General features: G+C 44.3%; 1 long non-coding RNA gene across 1 annotated transcript; it reads right to left on the minus strand.

Moving 5' to 3' along the window:
* Window positions 1-837: 837 nt before the first annotated feature.
* LOC136565863 (uncharacterized) lies at window positions 838-14,081 on the minus strand. The gene is made up of 2 exons (XR_010784935.1): window positions 11,362-14,081; window positions 838-9,296 (listed from the first exon to the last, which is right to left on the minus strand). It is a non-coding gene; the product is annotated as an uncharacterized lncRNA (long non-coding RNA).
* Between the last annotated feature and the right edge of the window lie 2,864 nt (window positions 14,082-16,945).

Raw genomic sequence — 16,945 nt, forward strand, 5'->3', positions numbered from 1 at the left:
CCAGAGCAGTGGCTGAGAAGCAGCTGGCCTGGCACGAGGCCAGCAGAGGTGACAGGGACACCTGAGATCTCCCAGCCAGTGACAGCCAAGCTCTCCTTTGCCCAAGTGCACCTAGCAGCCTCTCCCTGAGGCACACAGCAGCTACAGGACAGGGAATGGCTTCTCCGTGTTTCATTCTGCTGATTCCTCTCTCCACATCAGTTCCTACACCTTTTCCATGGTTTGCCAGGCTGTCATCTCAGGAGCAGCCCGTGGGAGGGCACAGCTCCATGGGACAGGTTTCCTGTGCAGCTCCTGCGCCCCCTTGGCCACAGTCCCAGTTTGCTCCCGCTGCAGGCACTGCTCAGGCAGAGCCTCCCTGTTCTGCTGCTCAACATTGACCCCCCAAACCTTTCCATGAGCTCCTCAGAGTGCCCCCAAGGGTTTCTGTAAAGCTGAGATCAGGCAGCTGTGCCAGCACAAAGATGGCTGTAGCAGGAGCCTTGTGGGCAAATGCATTTCATAATGGTTTTCAGAAGTGCCTTTTTGGAAGGTGTCACATTCCAGACCCAGGATGGTGCAAAATCACTCCGTGAAGGGACCATCCCTTCACTCAGCACATTTGCATTTGTCCTACTTCTATTCCTGTAGACCTAAAAATCATCAAATTCCTCCTCTCTGATATGCAGCACCACCCTTCCCAGGATGCTATACCACAGCATTTCAGCAGAATATGTCAGGACTACACAGAAAATATTTTAAGATCCTACCCTGCGTCAGGAACTCCCCCAAACTCACGTCTGTTCTTATTTCACTTCACCCCAGATCACCTGGACAGACAAAACAAGAGACAAAATATGAACACGAACAACACTTGTTTTATTTTACAGCTTCTCTGTACAATTTTTTTTTAAGTAAGAAAAAATTATACCAAAAAGCAAAACTTCAGGCTGTTATGCCTGCAATGAGCACTGACCAGCTGGTGCTGCCTACAGCTGGCACAGCCCAGCAGCCAGGCTGAGCTCTGTCTCACCCCTGATATTTATTTACCACGAGACTTCAAAAACCAGTAACTGAGAGCAAAAAGCTGCAGCCAAGCAGTGGCTGGATGTGCTGAATTCCACAACCTTGGAGCACCTGAACAGGTGGGTTGGTGATTGCCACAAGCTGTGAGCACCCAGAGACTCTTGCAGGAAGTGTTGCAGATCCTGACAACCACCAAGGACACCAAGATGGGCGGTGGTGTCCTGTCCCCAAGCTCCAGGACAGCAGCAGGACAGGTCCATGCTCTCTCCAGGACAGGGCCTCTTGTCACTGCTCTAGCTGGTGCAAGGTGATATCAGGTGGCTTCCTGGTGGCTCCTCACAGCAGCCACCCTGCACAGTGCCAGCAGCTGCAGAGGTTTTTCTCTATGTGTGTCTTAGGGAGCTTGTAAAGTCATTCCCCTCACTAGAAACAATCAGGGAAGATTTCTAACCTGCCAAGATTGGTGGATTTCTCTGGCCCCACTGTCTTGGGTAAATGGAATTTGTCACAGCTGGACCACACCTGTGACATGTGATGGTTGTGACAGTCCTGCACACTTCTTACAGGGATAACAAACATGGGACTCAGGCTGTGGAGTCCAGCCTGCTCCTCTCCTCTCCTCCCCACAGAAGTGTTTAGTGGGAATGCCTGGGAAAGCAGCAACAACCCCAGCTGCTGCTGACTGAGGCAGGAGATGTCTCTGCCCACACAAACTTCCCAAAGCAGGAGTGTGACTTCCTCCAAGCCTGTGACCAAAAGTCCCAGGGCAGCACAGGGCTGGATCTCCTCTGCCCTGGAGAGCCAGGAGAGCAGGAGCAGGGTCCTGTGCTTTTATACCAGGGAGAGGCCATGCTTCAGTGAAACATCTCTGAGGGGACACACAGATCCTGCCTGTACCTCTTTGTGCTGGTGTTCACAGGGGTCCCAGGACGAGGGAAGAGATGAGAATCTTGACTCCATGTTTCAGAAGGCTGATTTATTATGTTATGATATATATTATATTAAAAGAAAATTATATATTAAAACTATACTGAAAGAATAGAAGAAAGGATCAGAAGGCTAGAAAGGAAAGGAAAGAACGATAATAAAATCTTGTGACTGACCAGAGTCTGAGACAGTTGGACTGTGATTGGCCATTAATTAGAAACAACCACATGAGACCAGTCCCAGATGCCCCTGTTGCATTCCACAGCAGCAGATAACCATTGGTTACATTTCATTTCTGACGCCTCTCAGCTTCTCAGGAGAAAAGATCCTAAGGAAAGGATTTTTCATAAAATGTGTCTGTGACACCTCTTGTCCTATTCAGAGGTTTCTGAATGTGCCAAGCAGTCAGATCCCGGTGCAAAACCTTCCCACTTGGTTCTCTTGAGCAGTTCTCAGCCTGGCTGGAGAACACACAGTCATGTCCTGCCTCCAGCCATGCACTGGAGTTGTGTGTTCAGGTCACAGCATCTCCATTGCACAAATCTCCCCAGAAAGGGCATTGCCACTGCTCACATTGTCCCATCAGTGATCCCCTGCTGCTCAGGAGGAACCAGCAGCCCAGAGCCATTCCTGCAGTGCCAAGCCTTCCCACAGCCATGTGCAAAGGGACACACCTCCACCAGGAGAGGCAAAGAGAGTCCTCCAAAAGCTGCAGGTGGGAACAGGCAGCTGTGCCAGCACAAAGATGGCTGTAGCAGGAGCCTTGTGGGCAAATGCATTTCATAATGGTTTTCAGAAGTGCCTTTTTGGAAGATGTCAGCCTGGCTGTCCCCAGCCCAGCCTCTGAGGAAAGCTGGTCTGCCAGGGTCATCACTGGCTGCATTTGAACCAGCACCTGGGGGGATATCCCTGCTCAGGAGGTGACAGTTGGGTCCTGTGCTCATCCTGTAGGAACACAGAATGTCCCGTGCTTCTGCAAATAAAAGGACATTAGAGCACCCAGCCCAGTGAGTCACAGAAAACTACAGCAAGCTCAAAGGGAGCACACTTTGAGAGGAGGTCCTTGCTGCAGGGCCTGGCTTGGGCAGCTCTCCAGGCACAGCCTCCAGCCTGGAGCAGGAGCCTCCCTGCCTTTAGCAATGTGAATATATTCATTTCTGGCTGGGCAGATCCCACAGCAGCCACTCTGCCTGCTGCAGCCAGAGGCCATACTTTCCACCCACTGGGAAAACACTTATTTTTGCTAATAAGCAATTAATAAAGAGAAAAAGCAGAGCAGTAGCCCCAGCAGGAATTTCCTCTGGGGCTGGAGTGGGTCTCTCCAGGGCTGCTCTCAAGCTGTGAGCCGGGGATGAGGGGCTGGGAAGCAGCTCCCCCGCATGCCAAACCCCCACAGCACCAGGCACAGGGGCCATGGCACCATTCCCACACTGCACAAGGAAGATGAGGGCAATTACATACTTAAATCATGAATCCCCAAGCATTTTAATGCACCCAAGGGGCCTCAGGACATCAAATCTGATCAGGGACACTTGCTGCCCCACAGGGGTGCAAGGAGCCAGGAAATCCCCAGACTGGAAGTTCCCAAAGCAAAAGGCAGGCAGAGCTGCAGGATCCCAGCCAAGGCAGCCAGGGCACAGATTTCACAGAATTTCAGTGTGAAGACCTCCCTTGAAGGCTCTGAGAGGTTTGATGTAGGAGGGAGATCAGTGATAGGACTCAGATGTGGGAGGCAATGACAGCAGCACTGGCAGACAGATAACGAGGCAGATCCTCAGAGCAGACAATGCTCAGGTGGAAGAGCTGGCACGTGGATGTGGGTGGTTTCACAGAGGGGATGATGGGAGTTCTCAAGGCTGTTTATTGTTTCTTATCTATGAAATTCTTTCTCTGACCTGCTGGGGTCTGTCTGGGAGGTCGGGCTGAGGCACACTGGTGTTATCTTTTATACTGAAAACTATGGACATTATTTACAATAACTTCTCAATACTTACCACCTATGTTAAACAGTGAGCTTCTACTCTAAAATAATCTAAAAGAGCCAGCATCACTTAGAACATGGAGGCCAAGAAGAAGGAAAAGGGACAAAGCACGCCCAAATTCTTCTATCTTGGGACCCCGAGCCTCCATTCTAAAAACTTCAAAAAATCTATTTTATCACTCTGTGACAAACTATTATTCTACTTAAACTCTCTTGACTTGTAATTCTTCATATAAAGGTGGTAATTTGCTCCATGGGTCAGAATCAAAGGCACAGGTGTGTCCTGGGCTCTCTCTGAGCCCCCAGGCAGGGGCTGGAGCCATCCAGGACAGCCAGAGGGATGTCCTGGCTTCTGACACGGGACCACACCTGAGCAGGGCCAGTGACACCCAGCTCCAAAAGCTCTTTTCCAGTAAAGGGAGGCCATGGAGGAAGGGTGCAGGCTGTGTGCCAAGGCAGGGCAAGCCCTGGAAAGCAGATGTGGTCCCATTCCCACCCTGCATCACAGCCTGTGCCCTAGAATGCCATGGCCTTGTTTTTGCTGCTTTATGCATTTGTCCTAAAAATGCACAACACACTCCAAATCTCCAAAAGCCTTCCTCATCCAGGAGAGCCCCAGAGCTCCTGTACCCCATACAATCCCAGAATGGTTTGGGTTGGAAAGGACCTTAAAGCTCATCTCATTCCACCCTTTTCCATGGGCAGGGACACCTTCCACTGTCCCAGGTGGCTCCAAGCCCTGCCCAGCCTGGCCTTGGGCACTGCCAGGGATCCAGGAGCAGCCCCAGCTGCTCTGGGCACCCTGTGCCAGGGCCTGCCCACCCTCACAGAGAAAATTTTCTCTCCAATATCCCATCTAACCCCACCCTCCAGCAGTGGGAAGCCATTCCCCCTTGTCCAAAGTCCCTCTCAGCTCTCCTGGAGCCCCTTTAGGCCCTGGAAGGGGCTCTAAGGTCTCTCTGGAGCCTTCTCCAGGCTGAACAGCCCCAGCTCTTCCAGCCCATCTCCACAGCACCGGTGCTGCAGCCCTCAGAGCATCTCTGTGGCCTCCTCTGTGCTCCCTCCTCACCCAGCCCAGCCCATCTCTGCAGACACACAGTCCCTGAGGATGGGTAGAGGGGTCTCTAATAACCCCTGCCAAAACCTGAGGTGTGTAAAACTCTGGGGAGGTCATGACCAAAAAGATTTTATTACTTTTCATGTTTTGTAAGACTCTGTAGGAAATCCAGTTCATCATAAAGCAAAAAGAAGCTGCACAGAGAGAAAATACAGGAAAAAACATCAGAAGTCAGAAGTGGAAACAGTGAAGTCTAAGGCAGAAACCAAGCAGTAATATGTGGAGCACTGGGAGTGATCACAGGGCACATATTTAAATTAGATTACAACTGACAGTTCATGACATTATCAACACAAAAATAATCATTGTCACCTGCTGTCCTTTAGTTTAATTTAATATTTACATCAGTTGCAGGTGGCTCCGGTTCCTCCAAGCCCCCCATGCCAAAGGAAATTTTCACTCATTTTCCTGGTACACCCCCAGGTCACAATGGGACAAGAAGCTGATTTGTAGTGATCCTGGCTGGATGTGCTTTCCAGGCACATCTTCCAGCCAAAACTCATCAGCACTGACACAACCAACTCCCAGTGACCCAGGCTGCCAGCAGTGCTGGCTCCTGCAGAGTCTGACCAGAGGAGTTCAGAGCAGCAGAGCTCAGGAGAAAGGATTGGTAACAAATTTATACTGCAGAGTTGTCCAATTCCATTCCAAAGCTCCTCTTGGATGAAGGGCAGGCCCAAGAATGCAAAAATCCCCAAATTTCACCAAGGCTGCTGCAGTTGTCTGGAAACTTTTGTTTCTGGAGCTGGAGGTCCCAGTTTCCCAGCACTGTCCCTGTCTCTGTGATGTCCCCACCCCAGGCTACATCTGCCACCTCAGCTGACAGCACCAACATTTGCAAGCTATTTTCCAATTCTGTCCACTGCCAAATTTTTCTGATTTCCTTATAAAGATAAAATTCAAATATTGGCCTTCAGTTGTTTTCTCTTTACAAACAAAAATAGTGAGTCAATGAGTGTTTTGCTAAGGGACAGCTCAGCCTGCATTTCTTTAAGTACATCTCTAATGCACCTGCCCTCATCCAAGGGCATTTCAGGCAGCCAAAATATGTATTTAAAAAATCTGACTTTTAATGTGAACTCCAGCAGGTGGCAATAAAATCACCTGTAAAGAGCTGCTTGTTAATTTTTAAAACATGAGAACTGCACACCATGAAGAATTTTGTCTATGACTGATCAAGTTAAATTGTTGGGGGCAAAACAAAAGTAAAACACCGAGAATGTAACTCTGTTCTAGCTCTCCTGGACTCCCTTTAGGCACTGGAAGGGGGTCTGAGGTCTCCCCCAAACCTTCTCCAGGTGAACACCCCCAGCTCTCCCAGCCTGGCTCCAGAACAGAGGGGATCCAGCCCTCAGAGCATCTCAGTCCAGCAGCTCCTTGTCCTCCTTGTGCTGGGACCTCACAGAGGGGGATGCAGCACTGCAGCTGGGGTCTCACACAAATACAACTCACACATGAGACTCACTTCCAATTCCCAGGTGCCTTTGGAAAAAGCAGGAATTCACACAATCAAACACAAAGGAGTTTATTCCTGTTCTGGTGGACTTGCAGGGCTGGGCATGGCTCCTCATCTGCAGCCAATGATTCCTTCAGGCCAGTCCTAGTTGAAAAATGTCTCTTCTCTCCCCATGAAAGTGATTTGCTTGGTTATTCACAGGATAAACTTTTTCCATAATAGGAGACATTCACTGAATTTTGATTGAATGCAACATCACACCACCCTGTTCCCAGGGACGAGCTGCCTGCCAGCAGGCCACACCAGGGCCTGTGCCCAGGGACTGCACACACAATGTGCCAAAATGAGACATTTGAGAAGGTTTTGTTTGTCTGAGGAGGGTTAGAGCTGAATCAAACATCAAAACTTTTGGATTTTAAGTTGCCAAACATGTTTGGTTTTGGATGGTTTAAGTTGCCAAACATATTTGTTATAGGATTAACTCTAATTGTGTTTTCATGGCCAAGTCTCCAAAATAACCTCGTGCCAGCTTCTTAATTTACACTTCTGTAGTAGCTGTTGTCAGGAAACTACATTCCTCCTATTCAGCAAGATTAGTACAATGCTGCATGTAAAAGGATTAAGCATAGGAAAAACCAGTGTCTTTGTGAGGGATTCTGGTAATGTCTGCCCAGCTGAACTGAAAAACAGAACCAAACTGATCTCCATGACATGCCAGAACACTGCTATAGAAAAAAAAAAAAGGGATTTTGAAGTCAATACACACATGCACACAAATTTTCACCTCTTGAAACCAGATCTGCATGGGCACACAGGCTACCTTCCATCCTCCCTGGAAAGAACCAAATGGAGGAATATTAAAACCACACCACTGGGTGCATTCTACTCTCTTCTCAGTCCTCCTTTGAATCAAAAAACAGCAAGCCAGGATGAAGCCAAACTCTTGGTATTCATGTAAGCACAAGGTAGTTCACCTTCACGTGGCTGAAGTTTCCCCACAGGACTTGGCACTTCACAGGAACAAAAGCCCAAGATCACAACTTCCCATTTGTTTCACCATCATCTCCCAAACCAACATTCAGAATTAATTTTGCTTCATGAGAAATTTCTTTGATTTTGCTTACAATGCTTTTCTGTCTGATCTTAAGCATCAGGATACTCCAAGAAAATACTCAAAACAGAGAAACTACTAGTGAAGGTCTTGTGTGGACACAGCAGCTTCAAATAAGGTTTTTATTCAAAGGAAGCAGTTATGAGTTTCTCTTCTCCTCCCTGCATGATCCAAAGAATGCATCAGAAGGATGTACCTAACACATGGGAACTTGCACCCTTGGAAATCAGCCACAAAGCAAAGACTTCAAAAGATGTTTATTAGGAAAACCAGACATTACAAGAGGGCCAAACAGATTGTACAAGACACGTGCAGCTTCTGGTACAATGCAGAGAACAAGAAAAGTCTGCAAATACAGGTAACACACCCACCTGAACTGCTACCAGGGGCACATCAATGCTCAGGTCACTTGCCATGAAAGGCAGACACTGGGGTCCTTCAGGTAGCCAGCCAATCCTGGGATATTTCACATTTCCTGCAGAAGTACAGATTGTACACAGAGCTTTAATGGCACTTAAAACAAAATTACTGCACAGGAATTCCTACATCCAAGTTGGGGCATTAATATACTGAATCTCATAAAATTTTATTTCTTTGTTTTCATTCAAGGTCATCAAGATTTCATGTTCTTATAGTGCATTTTTCCTCACAGATAATAAAACCTTGTTGTCTATACATGATTCTGCCTAGCAAAGCATATCTGAGACTGTTTGCTTTGCTAGCTAAGGAAGAGATCCAGATTTAATTACCTGTCAAAACAAGGTAATTCAGATGTATTGACTGGCAAGTCCCTTATAACCCACATCAGAGAAGTGAGATATATATTAGTTAATGCTTTTATTAGGCTTTAGAACAAACATGTCCTAAACTTGATCAAACCCAGGAATTCTTGTCTTTAAAGCACAGCTAACAGCAACCAGTAATCCTCCATCACAGTGGAGAGCAAAATTCACTGAGCTCAGCAGAGAAAAATGAGCATGAGCAGCTCAACAGCTTCTAGCAACAAGTGTGACATTAACAATAATTCTCAATCAGGAAAATTAATAGGAAAAATATCTCACAGAACAGATTGGTGAATTTACATTTGTGTCTGTATCTTAAAGGACAAATAAATACTACAAGAATGGTTAAAAATCTAATTCTCAAATTAATCTCTTCCCCTCCCCATATAATATATAATAAATGCTCTGTTTCTTGCCATTTTGCAATGGCTTTAGCAGCTGTCTGATTTCCAAGATCACAACTTCCCATTAGTTTCACCATCATCTCCCAAATCAACATTCAGAATTAATTTTTCTTCATGAGAAATTTCTTTGATTGTGCTTACAATGGTTTTCTGTCTGATCTTAAGCATCAGGACAGTCCAAGAAAATACATCCAACATCTGTCTATAAACTTTAAGGATTGTATCAGAAAAAACCCAAAACACATTAACTATCCAGAGCTTGTCAACCCCTTTGTCCCCAGCTCTAAACTTACCTTCTCTGTTGCAACACAGCTATTGGATATGCTATAAATAAAGACAAACATTTCAATCAACACTGAAATTAATAAATGGAGGAAATCACAGCTGAGAAACACAGCACCTAAGCCCTCCTCAGCCCCATCAGGCCAGGGGATCAGATAGGAGTACCTGCCACCAGAGTGCACACTTCCAGTCCATGCTTTAGCGCCCAGCACAGTGTCTATCCTTCATCATCTAAAAACAGACCAGAAAGAATGGAATTTCAAAGAGGAGAAAGTTATTAAAACAAAGAGCACAGATCCTGCAATCCTACCCCATGGAAAAGAGGGAGCTGGCATTCAGCAGATACAAAAGCAGCAAATATGAATAAAATAGAATTCACAGTCTCAGGAAAGGCTCTTTGTGGTGAATAATTTGAGAGTGCTAGGTAGTAATATCTATATGCAAATAGTTAATCAACTCTCACACACACTGTTTACAGAACTGCAGTGAGCATGAGCAGGTGTTACACCATCCTCCTGCCTCTCTGTAAAGCCAAAGGTAAATGAAGCAAAGTCACCTATTTCACATGCCACCAAATATCTCAAGTTACTGAGGCAGGCTTGGAAAGATCCTTATTGGGGTTTTTTTGCAAAATAAGCTACAACTCTTTGCATGAATTATCTGTAAACTAAAACTTAGGACTGAATCTGGAAACAAGAATGCAGGTGATGTTCACCTGAGCCTCTGCTTCAGCTCACTAAAGGAAATGTGACATACTGCCAGAGCTGATTGCAGCTGGTTTTACACTTCAGTTTCTGAATACCAGTTTGGAGGTTTGGTCCATGGTAAGTAATGAACATCCACGTTTCTTGACTTTAGTGGTAAGGCTTTCTTCTTCTTAATTCTGTTCATCCTGCTATATTTTAGATGCTTCTCTTAAGCATGCAGAATAAAAAGAAATCCCAGCTATTGTGGAACAGATCATCATCTTTTCCAAACTAGCCATTAAGAGAGAGAAGCTGTTCAGAGATAGATCAACCTGAACATCCTGCAGATGAAATAAAATGCAACAGTCATTTCACTAACATCTGCTCAGGCAATTCCTAACATTGTGCAGCAGTGACATTAACTGGTGTTTGCTTACTCTTTTTTTAAGAAAAGGCAAGGATTTAAAGTCCTGAATGACTCTGATGTGCTCACGTGAATGATGAATAAGCAGGCTGCAAGATTTTGTGTTGCTTATGCAAGTGTAAGAGATGATACCTGTCGAAGTGTCACCAGCAAGGTGCTGCTGCAGGAGACAGTGCACAACCACCCTCCCCAAGAGCATTTCCTAAGACTAACTGCCAAAAGCCATGAATACAAACCAGCCAATTCTAGAGAAACTAGAGATGTTAAGATTCAAGAAATGGGATCATCCTATTTCTCTAAAAAACGAATGAAGCCTGAAGAGATCAAGAGGCATAAGCTAAGCCAGGCTGACGATCCAGCCCAGGCCAGAGACCAGAGACCAAAGAACCCAGAGGAAAATCACTCTCCTCAAATGAATGCAACCAACAAGTAACTGTTCCAAGAAGCTGTGAAGGTTGATGGGGTCCTGCCATCAGGGTGTGGATATAAAGCTCTAAAGCTCACTCAAACCAAGCTGACTCCTGCACCTTGGGTCACGAGATGTACAATTTGTATCAGAAAGGGCTCAGACAACAAAGCAAAACCACAAAGCCAAAAAGGGCTTGATCTCATCCCTCCTGTTATCTCTGGTAATGCTCTGGAAGATGGAAACTCTTCCAACTCAGCAGTGCCAGGAAGGCAGAGATGGGAACACCTCAATGGAATGGGAAAGTTTTCAGAGTCGGTGAAGCAGAATCACCTCTAACAACAGCTCAAACATCACCTCAGACATTACCCTGCACTCTGAGTGAGGTCAGGAGGTCCTATTCATGGACAAAACCTACCAAAATCAACAAAAGGACCGAAAATATTTTACTTATTGTAAATGTAAGCCAGGTAGGAGGCTGGAAGACCAAGCCTTGAAAAGCCATCATGAAAAGGGGAAAAGGTCCAAGCCCAAAGAGAAAGTGGAAACACAGACAAGCACAGACCTCCAAGGCAAAACATAGAAAAGCTGAAAAGCTGCAGGCAAAGCTTCACTTTTTGTTTGGATTTTGGCAAGACCAGGAACTTCCCTAAGAGCAGCTGGAAAGGATGCAGGTGTATGGGGTCTGACACTTTTGTGACCAAAGAGAGAGGCTGCAGGCATAGGTAAAGCACAAAGACAGCAAGGGCTGAGCAAGGAAAAGCTGCACCAAAGCCTTACCTGTCCCCAGCTCCCAGGGGCTGCCCTCCTCCAGCCAGGCCATGCAGCTCTGTGCTGCTCTTCACCAGGTGTCAATGCACAAAACACCAGAACTGCTTGGTTCAATTCTTCTCCCAACCCAAATCACACGTGGAAAAAGCAGGCACTGAGCTCCACTGCTGAGAACACAATTGATTTTTATCCTCCTCTGCCTCTCTTGTTGTGTCAGTCTCACAAATATTCCACCTGAGCCTTGCAAAGCAGCAGGTACCTGAGAAGGCACTGAGTCAGGTCACACCCAAAAAGATGTTTTCAGACAAATATAATGAGCAGTTACACAAACACTTCTCTATCTCACCTCTACTAAAAGCTCATTAAAACCAAGCTTCCTAATCACTTCAATTTAAAATATAGAAAACCAGGAAGGTGTGAAGTATGTCTTTCTTTTTTTTTTCCTTCTTAAATGTTTGCAAGGAGTTCTAAACTGTGAGGTAAATATGAGCCAAACCTTCTGACCATGCTGACTACTGGTGCATGAAGAACCATAAGAGATTGAGTGGGACAAAGCCTAAGTCCAGGAGATGTAGAAAACACCTAGAAAAGGAAAAATATTCCAAAAATGTAACAAATATTGAAAAGAAGCTAGAGAGTCATATAATCTTCTGTCCAACTTCTCTACTTGCCAGTTATTTCTTTTTTTTTTTTTAATTGTTCCCCCAATGTAAGGTTGCAAAGGGGCACTGAGAAGCCATCTACTGGTATGCCCAAATTCCTTCAGTCCACATTCAGCTGAAATTTCTAAGAAGCAATTATAAATACTTCAAAACCAAGTTTTGCCTGAGCAGTTTCAATACAAAAACCACTGGGCTAAACATAAACTTGATTTAAGTAGTGGAGCATATCTTGATTATTCCAGGTATTATTCTAACAAGTTTAAGAGCATGGTACCCAACCCAAAAACCCAGGATGTGATTGATACTTGTGCTCTAGTAATTCCTTTCCACATTTCCTGCCCTGCCAGACATCAGCCAGCAGCTGCAGCAGTCAGGCAGTGAAGAGCAGCACTGCCCTGCAGGCTACACCCAGAGCACTGCCACAGGCCAAGAGTCACCTACAGGCAAATAGCAATTTTGCTAGATTTTTGTAAATTTAAAAGTATATCCAGGCTCCAACTGATTTCAAACTGTGCCACAGCTTTAGTATCCTAGTGTGTGTGCAGAGGCTACAATGCCAGATGGCATAAATGAAGTCCTGAAATCATTTCAGGAAAGCCAGCAATCAAACTTCTCCACACATACAAGGAGAGGTAACTTACCAACTCAATTCATGTGGCATCATGAATATTCTTCAGGGATTATGAGATGAGAATGGAAGCTAAAACATTATTAGTAGATAAAGGAGTCCAGGCACTTGTGTACTAAGATATAAAAATGAGTTTTAACTTCTTCAGAGCCTGATTTCTGATTGCTGTTAATAACTATAGTTTCTAAAATAGCTTATTTAGACAACTAATAGGAAAAAAAAAAAAGTGTGCATTTACACAGCCATAGGCTTTTCCTTCTCCTTTCATTCTGCCAGCAGCCATCTTCTTACAGCAGCATTGAGACACCTGCACTGGCTGAACTGTTTTAATGACAGGACTGAACTCAAGAGTGTAACAAGCAAATGAACATCTAATCACACTTACATCTCAATTTTCATCAAGCAATCCTATCTCTGTAAGTAACTGCAATCATTCTCAGGCTCTTGGTATTAAAGTCTGATTGTGGGGTTTTTTCTCACTAAAGGTTTTGTGGTCTCAGTTTGGAACAGAGAAGAATTTTTTGCTAACACCAGCAGAGGCTCTGTGCATCCAAAAGGAGTCTGTCTTTGCTTGAGATGCACCTGGCTGTGCCAATCCCACACTTCCTCCTGGAAGCCTTCTCACATATTTATACACTGCACTTCCTCCATGCCCAGGGTTTAATCAATTCAGGCATCATTACCTAATTTTCACCTACCAACACAGTACATGACAATAGAGAATCAATGTGAATTATGTACCCCATGTTTCTGTTACATCAAGAGCAAAGTTCACAGTCTCTATGGCCAGATCCAGCTCTGTATCTGAAAAACACGCATTTTTAAATTAATAAAAAGTTACACCAAACATCCTTGTGGTCTATCCTGGATTAATTAACTTATTACTAGAGGCTTTGTAAGAAATACACAATGGTTAAAAAGATGCAAAACACACAACTACTTTGCATTTCAAGCTCAAACTGAAACAGCCACAGAAGACAGCACAGACATTATTTAGTGTTAATACTTCCTGTTCCTCTCCTGGTTACCCAGCCTACAAGCAAGTTGCTACTTTGGATTTGGATTTCATGCATTAGTGACAAAGATTGCCTCTGCTGATGGCTTTCCTAAATGTCTGATGTCCCCTCTTTTTCCCAAGGTCAATCATTCTGTAGAAATATCGAGCAGAAAACTTTCTGAGCTAATTCACTTGCAGCCTTTGTTCACATAAAAGGAACACTGAAAATAGCCTGTCTCAGTAGGAACTGCTCAGAAGATCATATCTGCACACCTGGGCTTTCAGTTGCACTTGACAGTTCAAACAAGACAAGTCTACCAAAAACCAGACCAGTTTTCTTCAGAATGCCAAAAAAACTCTACCCTGCAGAAATAATCTTCATGGAAAGTCAGGATATCACACCTGAACCCAAGAACTCAAATATATGGCCTTTGGATCATGAGAGAACAGAAAACAGAGAATCAGTATAAAAAGTTCAATCAAGTGAAAATGACTGAAGTGAAAGGAAAAAACCATTTCAAGTGTTGCCTCTGAGAAGAAGGATGATTATTCCCACCAGAAACTGGACTCTAAACCATTCTGCTAGAGTCTAGACTTTGCTGTAACAGAAGAGCACTGCTTTTCATGTATTCCTGAAATGCACATTTCCATTCCTACTTATTCCTCATTCAAAGAAGGGGTGGAGCTAATCACAGCAATTAAGAGTGAGCAACCACAGGAGTGCTCTTCCCTATGTGTAAACAAACCCTCTGCCCATCCCACACTGCACACATCTGATACCAGAATAATCACAAAGACCTACTCACAGAGTTGCACATCTGTATCTCATTTCAGCAACTTCTACTGATACATCCACACATTTGATGTTCTTCAGCTGCTTCTATTTTAAACCTCAGCCTAGCTGCTAAAAGGATTTTTCAAGCTATTTACAAAGAAAGAAAAAAGATGACCTACATTGGTGGAAATACCTCCCTGGCCACACAGCCTCCCACAGTGAGGAAGGTGCAGCCTTCACTGCACAGACCCCACTTTGGCCAGTGAAATAGATTTAATTTGTGACCTTTAGATTTTACATGCTACACTGCAAACCCTTCTGAACCCACTCCTAAGGCACATAAAAGAAAACATCTATTTGACATGAGAGAAAAAGCTAAAACTTTATAACCAAGAGTCAGTCAAGCAAAAAAGGAGAGGGAAAAAAGCACATTTATTTTCTGTGAACTGCCATGAAAGAAACATAGAGAAGATTTAATGTTTACCAGAACATTGAAGAAAATATATGTTCTAATGCTTCACAAACATGATGAATTATGAATGTGAATGTTTTTTGTATAAAATGATTTTATGAGCAAATTAGCTCCTAAGTGCATGCCTACAGTTCTCTGCAACATCTATCATCTAAAAATGCTGACAAAATTAGTAACTCAAGTTCTCATACTTCAGGTAGGTAAGGAAAAATATCAAAGAAATTTGAAGAATCCTGCAGTATTTTTACCTTTACATACCACATCAAAAAAAATCATTTGAAAAACAGCAAGGTCCACTCAAAAAAATCTCAAACCTTGCAACAGAGCTTTGCATCTGCCCCAGCAGCCTGTTGGCTCAACACATCCAAGACACTGCTGGAAATGCTTTTCTTCTTTCTCTCTACATAAGGAGACAGGTACAGGTGAACATCCAACCAACAATGGGAGAAGAAAAGAAAAGCAGAAGTGAGAAGCTACAATGCAACCATTAGGAGTTTAAGCATCCTCATTTCTCAGGAACCTTAAATTCAATGTCTCTGCTCATAATGAGTGGTTTGTCCAGCATGAGAGGAGCAAGAACTGCTTGATGGTCAAGTATCACTTAGGATCTGAATGAGAACCAGCTGAGGAATCCTGCTGGCAAGTTCACCAGGAGAATGGCTACAGACTCACTCTTCAACCTAAAACTGAATTTTGTCTCTGACCTGTGTGTTCAGCTCAGTTACAGACTCACTCTTCAACCTAAAACTGAATTTTGTCTCTGACCTGTGTGCTCAGCTCAGTTACAGACTCACTCTTCAACCTAAAACTGAATTTTGTCTCTGACCTGTGTGCTCAGCTCAGCAGTGCTCTATCAAAAAACCTACAGACTGCTTATTAGATGTAATGCAATGTATTGGCATCCTGCAAATGTACAGCAGGTTGAAAATCAAAGCTACAGAAACCAAAAATAACATGTATGGCATAAAGACTGGCTAGGTATTCATTAATAGGGTTTTTGTAGTGAACCCCTAAATAACAAATGAAGGAAAACTGGTTGGGAAGAAAACCAAATTTGCCAGAAATGGTCATGGTTAAGAGTCATCTTTAAAGCTGTGTCCACCAAAAATTTTAAATTGAATCCAGAACTGTTTGCAAACACGAGAATAAAGGTGGCTGCTCAGATTTCTGGAGTAAGCGAAATGGGATAAGCATGACTGTCCTTATTTATGAGCTACTGCTCAGCTATCTGGCTATTACAGGACCTTTTTATGAGCTACACTCCTCCAGTTTTTGACCCTGTTGAACTTGACTCAGAATGCTAGGGCGCTAATATTCTCCTGGCCTAATTTTTAGCACTGTACAAGTTCTCTGGATTCCCAGCAGAGTTCTATGAACCTCTCACCACAGCCCTTTCAACTCTGACCTTCCTCATACTGCATCAAGGACACTTCCAATGTGGGAAGAGAACACCCACTGCAGCATGAACAGATTTGTAAAATACCTGAAAAGTGGCCATACCAGCAAAAACCGAAAGCAAAAAGAATTCACAGTTCTTTTCCTCTTCCTGGAGTGGCACACAGCAAACTTTGGTAAGAGGCCCCAGAGATCTGATGTCAGACCACAGCCACCCCTGCCAATAACTCATGTTTACTGAAAAATGACCCAGCTGTTCCTAACTGCTGCATTACAGGGGTGTTTCCCAAAGCTGACCAGCACCCACCTACCTGCAAGGCCATTATGCAACTCCTCTGCCCTTCCCAGGGAGAGAAGGAAAAGGTGCCCAGTCCACAGGGTGCTGTGGGCACAGCCATGCTCTTTCCTTGCTTGGGACTTTGGGTTTTTTTGTAAAGGTTGTTGGGTTGGTTTTGGCTTTTTTTAAACAACTGTAACTATTTTTAATCACAGGACTTTTAGCTCATGCAGCATTTCACTTCTCTTTTCCTGCAGCAGTTAAAGCAGCACAGCAGGGAATTCCAGAACAGAAAGAAGCATCCATTGCTAAGACAGCTGAATGCTCTCCAGAATTAGATTTCTTTCTATCATGAAATAAATGCTTACACCACATCTCCTCTGAAAT

Source organism: Molothrus aeneus, chromosome 23 (genome assembly GCF_037042795.1).
Source record: "Molothrus aeneus isolate 106 chromosome 23, BPBGC_Maene_1.0, whole genome shotgun sequence".
NCBI lineage: Eukaryota > Metazoa > Chordata > Aves > Passeriformes > Icteridae > Molothrus > Molothrus aeneus.